This window comes from Leptonotus elevatus, chromosome 3 (genome assembly GCF_054856555.1).
Source record: "Leptonotus elevatus isolate MCC_2025b chromosome 3, RoL_Lele_1.0, whole genome shotgun sequence".
Classification (NCBI taxonomy): Eukaryota; Metazoa; Chordata; class Actinopteri; order Syngnathiformes; family Syngnathidae; genus Leptonotus; species Leptonotus elevatus.
The window spans coordinates 7,998,864-8,014,767 of record NC_141241.1 but is presented as its reverse complement, the minus strand read 5'-3'; the positions used below and the strand labels follow the sequence as shown (position 1 = coordinate 8,014,767).

Below are 15,904 nucleotides of genomic sequence, written 5' to 3'. Positions count from 1 at the left end.
AACATTAGCTAACTTATGATTTGAGACATTAGGCTTAAAAAAAATCGGATTTTTAAAACTTAAAGACGATATAGGGTCTGTCTAAAAATATACAAGTGTTATGCTTTAAAATAATATTTCATATAATCTTTTGATGTATTGAAATAAATAAAAATGCTTAGTGAAATGAAACACCTGCTTTTCACTTAAAAAGTAAAACAATATTTATTATGTCTACAATTAACACTAGTGTTATAGCCTACTTTAAAAAAAGAAATAGGCCTAGTTGTAGTTTTCATTTAATCAAAAAAAAAATAATCCTGCTGTTTAGAAACTGAATTGATGCAAATAATGCAATCGACATTTTGTCTCTCCTTTCATCCATTAAAACAGTCGCAAACATCGCTTGCATGAACACTTTAAAAAATATATATATTACTAAAGTTGTCAAAACGGACAATTTAAGACCGTTTTGTTTTAAATAAAGTCGTCAAAAAGACGGCGGCACGGCGTGATCCGGATTAAAAAGGCGTTTGTCTCTCGCCTTCTTTTCTTCCATTCTTTTTTTTGTTGTGCTGGCCACTGAAAGGAGGTTTTTGTGGCTGCCTTTTGTACGCCACCAGCCGCGTGTCCTTGAACACGTCGCGGCGCATCCGATGCTGCGTTCACGTGTGTCCGTCCTCTCATACATACGCTCATAGCTTTGTTTTATAATGTTTTACATGCGGCGCTAAATGACTCAAATTCATTTTTCACCGAGTCCATTTCGTTCCGCAGTGGGAGATATATACAGCTTTAATCATTTTTAATCGGTAAATATAGCAGTTTTTTTTCTAGTTATGTACAATCCTTCAATAAACAAAACAAGACACATTCGTAGCGAAATGCGCTCCTGCATCTACCAAAATGAGCACATTCGTAGCGAAATGCGCTCCTGCATCTACCAAAATGAGCACAGTAATTCTGTTTTCGTGATTAACTTATATTAAGTTTTTAAATACAGCATTGGTATTGGTTTGTTAACTTTCAATAACACATATTCTTCTCTTTCTGCAATATTGTTTCCATTACTAATAATTTATTTGTTCATAGATGATATACTCTTTTTTTCATCTTTATTTTCTATATTTTTAATGCATATTTGTGTATTCATATATATAGTTTATACATATATAGTTCTAGCAATATTTTTAAATATAGCTAGTTAGTTAGATTGTTTAATAACAATATGATAGACACAACACAGTATTTGATTCATATTGCTTAAGTTTAGCATTTTAAATGTATGGGTTTATTCACTGTTTTGTTAACCTTCACACACAAAAAAAAGTCCACACATTTTAGGGGAGACTTTTGGGACTACAAGTATTTAAAATTTATTAATTACAATTAATTTGCTTTTTTTTTTATATTTCATTTTCAAGTATGATAGGAATATCTTAGCAAAATCAATACAATATTGATACCTATAATTTATTGGCCAAAGTTGTCTAATATATAACAATTTTTATTTAGAAATCATGCATTATTAGAAATGTTTACAATTATTATTATAATATGCCTACCAACAACTTTTTTATTATTATTAATGGCTAAACCTGTGTTAATATAAACATTCACACGTTCACACCAATATGAATTTATCAGTGACAATACTGTTACATAATCCCATCCATGTATTATGCAATGATATCCAATGAACAGGCGCAATGTGCTCTATAACGAAATACAGTGTACTGTTTACATGTATGGCGCACGCTTGAGTTTGCGAGTGCTAAATAGTGTTAGCTCATGTGGCTAAATGGCTCCGTCATGGGAGGAAAGCAACAGGAGACACACGGGAGGGAAAAAAACGCGTGTGCAACAAGGCCTGGCAAGAGGAGAACGTTCTCTCTCTCTCTCTCTCTCTCTCTCTCTCTCTCTCTCTCTCTCTCTCTCTCTCTCTCTCTCTCTCTCTCTCTCTCTCTCTCTCTCTCTCTCTCTCTCTCTCTCTCTCTCTCTCTCTCTCTCTCTCTCTCTCTCTCTGGTACATGATGGTTGGCTGAATGGAGGTGTGCACGCTTACAGCAAAAAAAAAAAAAGAAGAAGACAATCTCAGGTGGTGGAAATGTGTTGCGTGTGTGAATCCCTTCCAGTGCAACAGCCTGGCCTGTGCGCGCACATACACAGGCTGAAACACAATCGCTACAATCAGGAGCCAAAATGGTTCCCATGTCACTTTTTACTGGGTTATCGCTCACAAAGCAGACATAAAATTGGCTTTTTTGGGGGAGTAATAAATTTCTGTTGTTTATCATTTATGTACAGTATGAGTGGATGTTTGTTCTAGAGTATTTTATAGTTTGGCAAGCAGTGGTTCGCACGTATAACAAAATGCTTAGTGTGAAAAGTGGCTATCATCAAAAAGCCTTTCCGCCTCCTACTACCCAAACTTGAGTGGATGAAAACTGTGGCCCGGGGGTCCGGACTCCCCACAGATCTTTCTGGACGAAAGCCGATGTGCCGTCAATCACGCGCAGGTGAAGGGCTGCCGGCCTCACGGGGGGTGGTCTTAAACTTCGGAGTCTCAAGCGGACCTCCGACATTGTAACTTCACACATGTAAAGTGCCAGGCCGCCTCGGGCGTGCGTCCGATGGTCTGCAGACGCTTCTCTGCCATCGTTCGCTCTTCGGGGAGGCTTTTTCTTTTTGACGCCGCCACCGTCTGGAGAGCATACGTTTTTGCCGCTCTTCAGTCTTACTGTAAGTTCAGTCCGAGAGAGAGCTCATGTTGCTTTCGCTATTGTGTCTGGCAAACAGGTGGGAGCGCAAATGCCAACTCTTTCCCCCACTCAAGTGGGTCCCATTGTTTACTTCAAGAGTGGCACTGGTTGACTTCCAAGTTGGTCAAGGATCCAAATCCTGTTCCCTAAAAAAGGGGGGGGGGGGCACAGTATGAACCTGGATTTATTAAATTTTTTGAAGGAGCATTTTTTTTTGTCCAATTGCTACCAAATTTGAAGACATGTAAACTAAGTGCTGTTTAAACGGGGAAGCCCCCCCCCCCCCAAAAAAAAAAATATGTGTTTAAAATGTTTATTTTATCTTCTATGCAGCCCCACGAGTCTAAATATGGTATTCTGGTTAAAGGGATACTTGACTCATTGAGCCATTTTCAGCAGTAAAAAAGTGAATAATTTGTTCAGAATGAATTTGATAACTTGGTAACGACCAATCGTGGCTCACCTGTTTTCTGGGTTTGGCCAGCAAACTGAACCATGATTGGTCGTTCCCTATTTCCTCAGCGCAGGTGATGTCATCTTCAGTCGGTAGCAAGTAGAAAATGTTGTATTTAAAGGTATTAATTGTACATGAAAAATAATGAAGTTACCAAATTAATTCTGAACAAAATATTAACTTTTTGCTGCTGAAAATGGTTCAACGAGTCAAGTATCCCTTAAATATTGCGAATATGAGTTAAGCAGCAAAATCCAGCCGTTTTTTTATCCATCTCAGAGGGCGGCCATTTTGCCACTTGCTATCAACTGAAGATTACATCAATGTTGCTCAGGCCTTAGGTAACAACCAATCACAGCGCAGATTCAGAAAACAGGTGAGCTGTGATTGGTCGTGATTGGCAGCAAGTGGCAAAATGGCCGCCACCCGAGATGGATAAAAACGACTGGATTATGCTTCCTAACTCATATTCCACAAATGTAATATGAATCAGAATGTCATGTTTAGACGAGTGAGGTCACATGTAACATATTATTGCCGAGGAATGTTTAAGGTTGACTTCCACTTAAATAAGAAGTTCTGCCCGAGCAAAATCTGATGGGAACGTTAGGAAATGTTAACGAAGCCACACTCGGCGTTTATTTGCCTATCGCGGAATGGGCTCGCTATGTTCGCCTTTCGGTATTCCATGACAAGCTGTTGTGATGCTAATCCTTAAAAAGATCACCGTTTCTTCTGTGGGAAGTCTTATTTTGTGGTCATCTCAGGAGATGAAAACCTGCCCGTGTCATGAGTTGAGTCCTCGCAAAATTGAATTTAACCTGCGTTTCCCTTTTAGGAACGAATCGCATTCTTCTTCGTTGTGTACGAGCAGAAAGAAGGCAGATCGTCTTTCTCGGGGCGGTTTTAAGAAAAACGGCTTGAAAAATACGACGGGGCTCTTTTCAGTGTCCGAATTAAGGCTGGAAACCAGAGACCCGGTCTGCTTTTGTGGCGCTTAAAACACTCAAGTTGGGGGGGACGCTCTCTGTTAATGTCATCTCGCAGATCCAATTTCCTGCCGTCCCACAACCTCTGACACATATTCTCTGCGGCGCGGCGGCAACATATTCAAAGCCCGAGGAGGACGGAGATTTTGATACCCTTCAGCTGCCTTGTCAGGTGCGTTTGATTCCATAAGGTGACGTGGAGACACGTCTTGACTTTATTGAATTTGTCATTTTCGTGCCCCCCGGGGAACCAGAGGGGCACCTGTGAAGACCACCACAGCCCCCCCCCCCCCCCCCCAGTTCGTTCTTGAGCAGCCACCCGCGTGACACGATGACAGATGATGTGCGGGGACAACCCTCAAGCACTTTTCAAATATTTATTTCAAGACTTTTCAATGCAGTCCATCAACCATCAAAAGTTTCTCTTGCAAAAGATTCCCAGGGCGCATAACAAGTCATCCAGGCATGAAAAGAAGAACTTTCTTTCAAATGTAGCTTCGTTTATAACAGTTGGAAAACAAAACAATCACAGGGACCTCAAATGTGCATTCTAGGCCTGGAGTTGGCAATGTTGCACTATTTTACTTTAAAAATCTTGTTTTAAGATGAATTAAGTTGCAAAAACAAAAACAATTTTAAGATTGTTAATTAAAAAAAAAAGTAAATACCTTAAAAGGAATGTTTTGGTTGGGTTGGAATTTTATGAAAATTTAAAGGGATACTTGACTCACTGAGCCATTTTCAGCAGTTCATATTTTGTCCAGAATTAATTTGATAACTTCATTATTTTTTTGTACAATTAACTCATTCACTGCCATTGACGGCTATAGACGTCAAAAATTCATTTGAACTATTTCTATTAGTTTAACAGTTTTTTCCACTTTTGTTAACAAGAGTATGAAAACCTAGAATTTGTTTTTATTGTACATTTAAAACAGATATACAATTTGTGATTAATCTTGAGTTAACTAGTGAAGTCATGTGATTAATTACGATTAAAAAAATTAATCGTCTAACGCTCCTAATTTTTAATAATCTTTTCTCTTTTTTTTTTTAATCGCGTTAGGCGACTCATTTTTTAAATTGTAATTAATTGCATGACTTCAATAATTAACTCACGATTAATCACAAATTTTACATCTGTTCTAAATGTAAAATACTTTTTTTCTAGGTTTTCATACTCTTGTTAACAAAAGTGGGAAAAAAATTAACTAATTTGTAATATGACATTAAAGCCCTAATAATGGGTGAAAAAGTCCTCATTTCATGAGCAGTAACTTTTATTATTTAGGTTAAGGAGGACAAAGTGAAACAAAGCAGTAACTATGGATACCATAGAGTTTTAATGAAAGAAAAAATTTGGAATATTACAAGAATGAAATCACAATGTCCTAAAACTAAGATCTAATTTTTTAATTTACTGGCCAACCACAACTGAATATTCCGTGATGTCACAGGATTGTGACGACTTTGTATATTTGGCCATGTGGGAACATGAAGAAAGACCTGAAAGTTTTATTGACTGACTACTGTGTCGTATACTATCTGATGACTCGCGTTCACAGACGAAGCGAGAAAAAACAATCCCAAAAATGTTTGCTCCTTTTTAGTCAAGGTTAGTTCTATCATTTGGTTTCCTGTGTGAAATGTCTAATCTAATGCGTGATAAGAAATGCATTAGGTCATGGCAATTCCCACACTGTGTTGCTTGGAGAACAACGTACATGTGTGTGTGTGTGTGGGGGTGTGTGTGTGTGTGTGTGTGTTTGCCTTCCTCACGTTTGTTAAATTGCCGCCACCTAAGATTAACTCATTCACTGCCATTGACGACTATAGACGTCAAAAATTCATGTGAACTATTTCTTTAAACTATTTGTTCAACATTTTTTTCATTTAATTAAATTTTTTTTATGAAAACCTAGAATCTTTTATTGTACATTTATATCAGATATAAAATTATCATGCGATTAATTACGATTAAACGCCCCTTATTTATTTATTTATTTATTTATTTTTAATTAGGCCCGTCAGGCGATTACATTTTGTAATTTTATTTAATCACATTACTTCACTTGTTAACTAACGATTAATCACAAATTTTATATCTGTTCTAAATTGACAATATTTTTTTTCTAGGTTTTCATACTCTTGTTAACAAAAGTGGAAAAATGTTAAACTAATAGAAATAGTTCAAATGAATTTTTGACGTCTATAGCCGTCAATGGCAGTGAATGAGTTAATGAGAAATATCCCATATCCAGTGAGTTAATGTTGATTCAATCATGGCATGTTGAAAATTCTTTAAATGGTCGTCACATTACACGCAGTATTTACTCTGCCATCGTAAACTATTTGACTATTAAACAATGAGGCCCATTCATCACGGGAGTTAGCCGCCTGCCTTCAATGAATTGATTTCATCAATGATTCCGAGGGTTCGATGAATGCTGATGTCATATTTATGAATGAAACACGATGACTACCGCAACACATGCCAGCGGAACGCAGGATTAGTCTACCTGCATCTGGATCAAACTATGCTGTACATCACCTGTGCCAAAACTTGGACCCGGTTACACCCGGTTGAAATCGACTGTCTACGAAGATTGGGTCGTTCAAACACACTTTTCAAACTCCTTGTTAACATATTTAATGCACACCAAAATTTGCAAGCATAAACTGTATAGAAAATATGTAAAGAAAATAAAAAACATTCTTATAGAATGTAATTTGACAAGAATAGAATAATTTTACCATGTGAAAAAAAAAGCTGTAATTTAAAGAATGAGGAAGTTGTAGTTTCACCAGACTTGTTGATTGTTTTTAATTTTTGTTATTTTGCGGGCAAAAAGTTTAAAACAATAAAGTATAACTTTGCAAGACTAAATTCAGCGATTGTTTTTAAATATAACGTTATAATTAATTAATTAATTTTTAATTATAAGTAGTCAGATTTCTACAGAAAAAAAAGTTGTTTTACATAAACAATCTTTATTTAATGGTTACAAACAAAAGTAATTATGTTTTGATGCTGAATTTTTCCAATCAAATCAAGAGGTGCCATTACATGAACTTGCCTTCAAAATCATCTCGATGACAACCTAATTGCCATTTTCAGGGTAAACAAGACACATTCCAACTAATCTGTCTTTATATTTCATCTCAGAAAGTTTTTTTTTGCAAGAACAGAAGTGATCTTTAAGGAGAAATTTGATGCCACTGACGCATTTTGAAAAGCTTTTAACACCTCCATCCCGCCAATAACACTCCCCTGTTTTTATTTATTTATTTATTTTAACGAAAGAATCGATCCAAATAAAAAGCAGCAGATAAAATTGACTGACCCTCATATACTTAATTATTGCGGCTATTTGACCGCGCGGCATCTTTCGGAGCGCCGCGTGTCACAGGCCATCAATAAGGCCTTAATCGCTGTTAGTTATTGCCCTACTTTGTTACTGGCTGCCGGACGGCCGGTCTCCAGTGGTCACTTTGGCCCGGGGCGAGCCAGCCAATCAGATGCTAAATGGTTGCGCAAACAATTTGATTATGCCGTTTAATTTCCGTCATATATATAGATCGGCGGGGCTCTGCTGATGCACTTGCTTCTTTGAGGGAGGGGGGCAGGGGGAGGAGAGTGCAGCATCGCCAGCCCTGAAAGTGCTTGTTTCTCCTTCTGTGGATCAATAAGTGGGTGTGGAGTCGTGTCTTGCAGAATTCACCTCTCAGCGCCGACCTTTCGCTTCTTGTTGACACAGGGTGGTAGATGTCTTGGAAAGCCGTGTTGTCGTTGCAGGCGGGATGACGGGCGACAGCGGGACAACCAAAATCCAGGTGATGATTCTTCCGGATGTTTTAGAAGGATCCAGATGGGAATGCTGGAAAGCGCACCCTGAAAATCACAGGGCTAGATGTTCAAACCGTGCCAAAGTTATTTCCAATCTGGACGATCCGTAGAATGTTGAAAAAGCCCCAAAGAAACCTTATTTGAAACCCTACTTTGAAAACCTAACTCATTAAAAAACAACCCATGTTTAAAACCCTAATTTCAACCATTCTGTAAAACACCAACCCTAATTTGACAGTCTAATTTGAAACCCTCACCCAGACTTGAAATCCCAACAAGAAACCATCACTCTGGGTTCAAACCCTACTTTGAAACCTTTATTTAACGCTAACTCAGGATCTAAACATTAGTTTTAAAAACCTAGCGTAAAATCGTAAATGTGGCTTGAAGCACCACTTTGAAATCTTCACCATTGTTTAATATTAACTCAGGCTTGAATCCCTAACTTAAACACTTCATTTGGAACCCCAATTTAAAACCTTGACCCGTTTAAAACCCTACTTGGTAACCCAAATCATGGTTTAAAACATCAACGCATGTTTGAAAGCCAAAGTTTGAATCCAAGTTTAACAACCCAACTTGAAACCTTACTTTGTAACTCTAACCCTGACTTTGAGCTTTTACTTAAACCCCTGTCACTGATTTGAAACCTTAAAACCTAGCTTAACATCAGACCAAGCTTGAAATCCTAATTGAAATCTTTCATTTAAACTCTAATTTAAAGCTGAACCGAGGCTTGAAACCCGAATTCAAACCTTAACTTGAAACGTTAACTCTGGCTGTAAACTCTTCTTTGAATCACAAGCCCTGATTTGAAAACCTAATTTAAAACCCTAACCACTGTTTAAACCCCAAACCCTAATTGTTAACCCTCAAACCATCTTTGGAGAAACTAAACTTGACTTGAACTTTTTAGTTAGTTAGTTAGTTAGTTAGTTAGTTAGTTAGTTAGTTAGTTAGTTAGTTAGTTAGTCAGATCAGCTCGAGCAACTGCATTTTGACACCTTTTTTTTTTACAAGTAAAGCCAATAGAAATGTTCGCCACTGCGTTACAAAACTGAAACATACTGTTTGGTGGAGATAAGAGCCTCAGTCTGTACCTGGACCTGACACAAATCAGCAAAGTGAAAAAGGAGAAATGCGCCGAGAAAGCTCCCAGGCGCAGTTGCCCAGTTCCCCCAAATTAACATTTCAATTCAAAACTGATAATAACGCATTGTGTCTGGCAATGAATGAGTAAAAGAGGGAAGACGATACCTCGCGTTCCCCGCCTCAATGAAAAAGCTCCTTCATGTGCTGCGAAAGGGCCCACACAGTCTGAGGTCAGACAGTCAGCCTCGGTTACACTGTGCAGACATGCCTGGCTGGACGGAGAAGTTTCCCGAGATCTTTTTTTTGTCTTTTTTTTTTTTTTTACAAATACAGGGTTGTGCACACTCACGCACAGAAACACTAGTTGATGGCGCTCGAGCGTTGGCAGCAACCACTTAGCTTTGGACCAACAACAACCAGCAACTAATTGCCGTATCATGTATCATTTTAACCTCAGAAGCATATTCTGATTTGAAACACAATCAAAATGAATCATACCTATACCTATACATATATATATATATATATATATACATATATATATATATATATACATATATATATATATATACATATATATATATATATATACATATATATATATATATACATATATATATACATATATATATATATATATATACATATATATATATATACATATACATATATATATATATATATATATATATATATATACATATATACATATATATATATATATATACATATATACATATATATATATATATATATATACCATGTGAGTTCCTGTGAATAACAACTGTGATATTCAGTCGTGAAATTAAAAAGACAAAGCCAGATAAAAATGAAAATGCAAACATTAAAAAAAAAAAGTTATTAAAATGCTGCTGGTTTTTTATTGTAAACATTTTTAATAAATTAAAGATATTAAAAAATAATAATAATATATGCAAACCCATACAAATAAATATGTCTTTACATATAACACTAGGAAACTCCAACATCAATAACAAAATAGACAAATCATTAATAAACGCTCATGGAGACACGCAGGAAGTTCATGCAGGGCCACGAATTGGCTTTGCGAGCACATGATTCCGTGGATGTCAAGTAGTTGTCAGCCCCGACCTCGGCGACACAGCCCGTCGTCCGAGAGCAGATTACAAGTCGCCGGTGCAATTTTCCGGCAAACACTGCGGCTATTTGTACAGACAATGAGCGGCCGCGAGGTTCTATCTGAATGGTTACCCACAAGAGGCTTGTCAATGTCACTTGTCTATCGTTGTTGTTTGACTCTTCCATGCTGGCCTCGAGTGCATATTGATTCAGACCCGAGCAGCAGACACGATGGCAAACGTTGTGAATTTGCTTTCCTTGGTGGATGAAAGGCTACATTTTAAAAGCTAAATGCGGCTAGTGTGTATGTATGTGAGTATGTATTAATCATAAATTTGGTTGTGACTTTTGTGCATGGAGACTTCCATTGTGAGAGAAAGTGCTGGAGCTTGGAGTGAAACATTCATTTCATTATGTATTGCTTCACAAAATGCAGAGATTGAATGCGTTACACTTTCTTTGTACTGTTTAAAATGTCAGCAATTTTGATGCTAGCTTTTGTTAGCCCGTTAATGTGAGTCTCCATTGTTTATTAGTATTGAGCTAAAGACCCCAAAATTGCCAACATATTTGGAACTGGTCTTTGTTGTGATTTACAGTATATTATCATGTGCTTATCACAGATACAATATGTTAAAATAATATTTGGTTTTGGTTTGTAAAGCTCTTATTTGGAAAGTATACAAAAAAATGTAGTATTGCTAAGCTAACGAGCTGCTAGCTGCCAAATAATCGCAGTAAATATTGTCACTGATGTTTTAATATGCGAAATTAGAATGTATGGATACACAAAAAGTCAATTTGTTTATATTTGTGTTTATATTTTCATACTGTTTAAAATGTGATGCAATTGTGATGCAAATTTTTGTTAGCCCGTTAATAAGGAATCACCATTGTGTTAGTAGCTAAAGGCCCAAAATTGCTAACATATTTGCAACTTGTCTTTATTGGGATTTACAGTATATTATAATGCTCTTGTGACAGCTATTTTTAAATGGTATTTGTTTTTATTTGAGTTAGTGCGTTTGTTTGAGTGTGTGAGTTAGTACCTTCATTAGGTAAATAGCCTACACATACATTTTTTGTATTGCTAAGATAGCTAGCTAGATGCTAGCTGCCACATAAGCTCAAACAAAGATTGCCGCTGATGCTCTAATATGCTATAGTAGGATGGATGGATACACAAAAAGTGAATTTGTTTATATTTTTTAGATTTACAGTAGCTTTATTTGGAAAGTAAAGTCATCAATGTTTCGAGAATTTAATAGCTTTCTGTCATAATAGCCTAAACATCGTAATTGATCGTTGATATGTTTAAATAGAATTATCTGTACAATTTTAATTTTTGTTCTTTTGTTCAGGCCAAAGCAATAAAAGTGTGGCTTTGACGCCATGCTGGTTCCAAGAAACTATGTCGAAGTGAGTTGAGGTGCTTCATTTACGGAAAAAGAGTGTTACACCATCTTGTGGCAACTATATATATATAATTTTTTTAATGAGGGGGGCCTCAATTAATTACTGATCCAAGAAGATACAAACTGTAAACCATACAAAATGGTGAAATATTGTGTTTTTGTGCAATGCAGCATTGACTATGACCAGGTTGGAGATTTTTAGTTTTTTTTTTTTTTTTGCGGCAACATCAGCGACCCGCTCTGCTAATAAGGCGCTGGCGGGACGTCTGCCCGCTCTGCTTGTCAATGAGCACGTCTTGATGTGAGGATTAGGCCGCTCCTTCCAATTACAGCCGGGTGCCTGGAGCTTTGTCAGCCATTGACGCAGACGCCTGTCGATGGGCCGCCGCACAGCGCAGCCTCGAACCCCCACTGAGTGACAGGCGCCAACATGCCGAGATAATGACGCACTTTGATTGTGTGAGTGTGTGTCTGATATTTGTGATCCTGCTATCCTATATGGTTTCCGTTACACCGACTGTACACAAAGTAAAAGGAAGAGTAGAAGCTCTCAAGTCAACTTAGAGGTTGTACAATTTAGCGACAAAGGTATGAGTCGGAAGTCCGTATAATGCTTTGGAGTTCAAATTGTGAGCATGTGCTTTTTCGTTGTTGTTTTTGTGTGTGTATTTCATGTATTTGTATTTAACCTCATCAAAGGTTGCTTAGTAGTAGTTAGATCAAATATCGACTGTGAAAAAAAATTAGTAATTGAAACTAAATTCAAAACTGAAAATTACAAATTGATATTTCAAATTCAGGGAGAAAACTGGTAAAATAACAATTAACCATTTAGGTTAAAAATACAAATGTAAAATAAAATAAAAAAAATTTAAGTTCAAGCGGTCAAGTCGAACACAGCCTGGATCAGCCTGGACGTGTTGTTCGTGCCAGAGGGACCATCACAACCACGATGGCGACAAAAGCTGGTTAAAGAAAGGGATGCCATTCCACAGCATTGTGTGGCCAGGCTAGTGACCAGGATGAGGAGGCGGCGCCGGACTGTTGTGGCTGCGCATGCTACTTCAACGCACTACCAAGGCATCTGATTGTTTAATTAATACACGGCAATATGTCTTGTTTCTTCACATTTCAATGATCCAAACACAAAACAAGAGCTGTTGGCAGCAGGGAAACAGAATCTACGTAGTTAAAAGTAATTGAATGTTCACTAGAATGCGAAAGACATCACGTGACTTGCTTAATATGTATGGACCTGGCCACCTTTCATCCCGATTAACCCTGGACCCCTCACTACACACACACACACACACACACTTAGAAAACAGCTTTACACTTAATATTCACCACCTGGTGTTATTTACATGCCATTAAGTGAAAGATGGCTGCTGCGTTTTTGCTGACTTGAACGCCTCGAAAATAAAACATAAACAGCATAGGGGGGGAAAAATTAATGTTTACATTTAATGTCTTTAAATACAAATGTGTCGCCCGGACAGTTTGCTTGGTTTAGTTGGTTGGTGTCATTGGACAAGTGGGAATCTCGGTGGTCCCGTTAAAAAAACAAAACAAAAAACAGAGGGAGCCTGGGAATCACCTGTATTTAGAGTTAATGGATTCCAAAGAACTTTAATGAATGCTGGTTTGATGAATAAGACCCCCCCTGCCCTTTCCCCTGCGTTTCATGAACACGTTCAACTGGCTGGCACAGATCATTCACTTATTCTGTGTAATTGGATGCTGACCAGGGTTAATATGTAGGGTGTCATTAAATGGAAATGTAGAGTTGTATGATGGGGCGGGGGGTGCTGTTTTCTATAGAGGCGGCCAGATTGGGTGCTCCTTCTTGTTTGGGACACTCTTTATGCGGGCCAAGTCGAGCATGAATGCACAGAGGGAACGATCGGGGACAGTTATATTCACCCGTTTGAATGAAACGACCTGCGAGAGAAAGCCAATCTCTTGAGCGAGGCAGTGGGAGAAAAGACTGCACACATGAGGGGCAGATGTGGTCAAAGGGCTTTTTTTTTTTTTTTAAACGGGTACAGTAGAGGCGGGCTGCGGGTACAATGCCACAAGGGGAGGGGGCCACAGCTTGTTTGGATTCAAACAAGATTGAACACCAGGCAGTTGCGCTCTCTGTTTTATATTTTCCACAGAAAAACATTGTCATTATTTTGGAACGGGAGGCTAATAATGTGGCGGCGAACCCAACGAGTTAATTAAGACGGCCCTTCAAATTCCATTGACAACAAAGGCCTGTAATTAGTCGTCCGAAAGCAAAGGCATTCTCGACTTTGCCGTCTTAACACAATGCTTCAGGACCGGCCCGTAACTTGCGTTTCCATTCAACAGTTAACGCTTCCTCGAGAAGAAAGCTAAAGAATGCGGAAATGCAATTAATGACAACAAAATAAACCCTTTTCAGTCATGACTTGGTGCGCCATGCTGCTTGACCTCCAAATTGTTGGGATTTCAATACAAATCTACACAATTTTTTTTTTATAGAAATTTAAATAAACCGTATATACCGTGAAATCTTACGCCCGTGTATAATAGTGCCATCACATTCACTTCCTGTTCAATGTTGGGCATGGATCCTTGAGACATTTTTTGCATCTTGTGATGATAGATGAAAACTACTGTCAGAGGTTGCCGTAAAATTCCGTACCAGGCACACGTGTAGAATTCGCCCGCCACAAATTCACCCTTAAAAAGACGTTTTTATCCCTGTAAAATACAGTCCCCTGATTTGCTGATATTCTTTATTATCAGAGTGAATACAACGAATCAATAAAGATTCAAAACAAAACAAAGTGTAAAATTGAAATCCACTTACTAGAGCTGCCATGTTTCACTACCATCGTCCTGCTACGGACGCCCAAAGGACAACTTCACGAATGTAGTTAGCCCGGGTGGTGCTAGCATCGAGTGACGGACCCAATGGGTCAACCGCAGCTTACCTTCCACAGCTGACTGCAGGTGGTCGTCACTAACTCCCGTGATTCAGGCCCATCGCTTGTCACTTTCTGCTTTGCAAGCTTTTACTAGCTTTTCTTTTTTTTTTTACTAGCTTCTCCCGCTAGTCGCTCTTGTTAGCCACTCTAGCCTATGGCTCCGACTAACTCCCGCTAGCCGCTCTTGTTAGCTGCTCCGGCTAATTCCGGGCTTCACAACGGCTGCCAAGTCGCCGTCGCTCGCCGAGATGCTCATTTGCTCACGCAAAATAGGAATTGGTGATAGGCTTGCGAAATATGGTCTCTCTGAGCCACCGTAGTGTGCGTGCTCCTGCCTGCTTTTAATGCTAATTCTTTGACCACGAGATGGCGCAAAGGACTACACACCGGGTCTTACATTTTTATACCTCCCATTCAAGCTAACCACTCTGCTGTAACACTTAAAAATATAGATATTTATTTTATTTAGACGGCAATTACTGTCTGTTCCTAAAGACTTTTGAGGCATAATTCAAACTCACACAACTCTAAGGTGTTTCATGTTGTTAGTTTCGCTTCGCTAGACTAGCTTTTTCCACCTTCAAAGGCTCAGGGGGAGGGGGAGAAGTTAATCATACGCCTCGCCGTATAGCGACACACAAGAAAAGTGTGGAAAAGCCGCCCCCACGGCTCTGCCCATAATTGGCTGTACAAGTGACTGCCTAGGCTTCCTGTCACCATTATATCTGTGTTCACACCGAGCCGAGGCGGGAGGACGGCGGTTCCCTGGAAACATGGCCGCTGCCGTTTTGATCTCTGGACTGTGAAAGCTAAAGTCGCTCTCACAATGCTCGCTCATGTCGGCAGGATTTTCCGGGCCGTTGGCGGCTAAAAAATGTCCGTCCGGGCCACCGACGCCCCTCGCTGAACGCAAGAAGAGCACTTTGTGGGATGTCGTTGGTTACGCTTTACGCCTGCTCTAACATCTGTTTGATTACGTGACAAAAGAAGCTCAAAGAAACATGTTAAATGCACTTTGTTCTCTTACTAAAATGTAACTTCATGTTTTTTTTGTGTCACTTTTGATGACATTTTGTACCATTCTTAAAAAAGAAATCTTTTATGTATACGTACATCGTGTAGTATATTTTATCAGTGCTACTTGGGGGCCACAGAGAACCACACACTTCTTAACCAGATATGACAAAATTCCCCGTTTTTCCCGTTGTTTTTTTTTAGTATATATGTACTTACTTTCATTTTTGGATTAAAAATAGTGAAGAAAAAAAAGTAAGGTGTGTAAAAACTAACATTTGTATACATTGTTGT

General features: G+C 38.5%; 1 long non-coding RNA gene across 1 annotated transcript in view; it reads right to left on the bottom strand.

Annotated features, from left to right (window-relative positions):
- Positions 1-2,488: 2,488 nt before the first annotated feature.
- The window catches only part of LOC147176850 (uncharacterized), a 36,138-nt gene continuing 22,722 nt past the window's right edge, over positions 2,489-15,904 (bottom strand). The window contains exons 3-4 of the long non-coding RNA XR_015094437.1: positions 7,907-8,076; positions 2,489-2,887 (exon numbers count right to left, since the gene is read on the bottom strand). This is a non-coding gene — a long non-coding RNA (uncharacterized LOC147176850). The remainder of the gene's footprint in view (positions 2,888-7,906; positions 8,077-15,904) is intronic.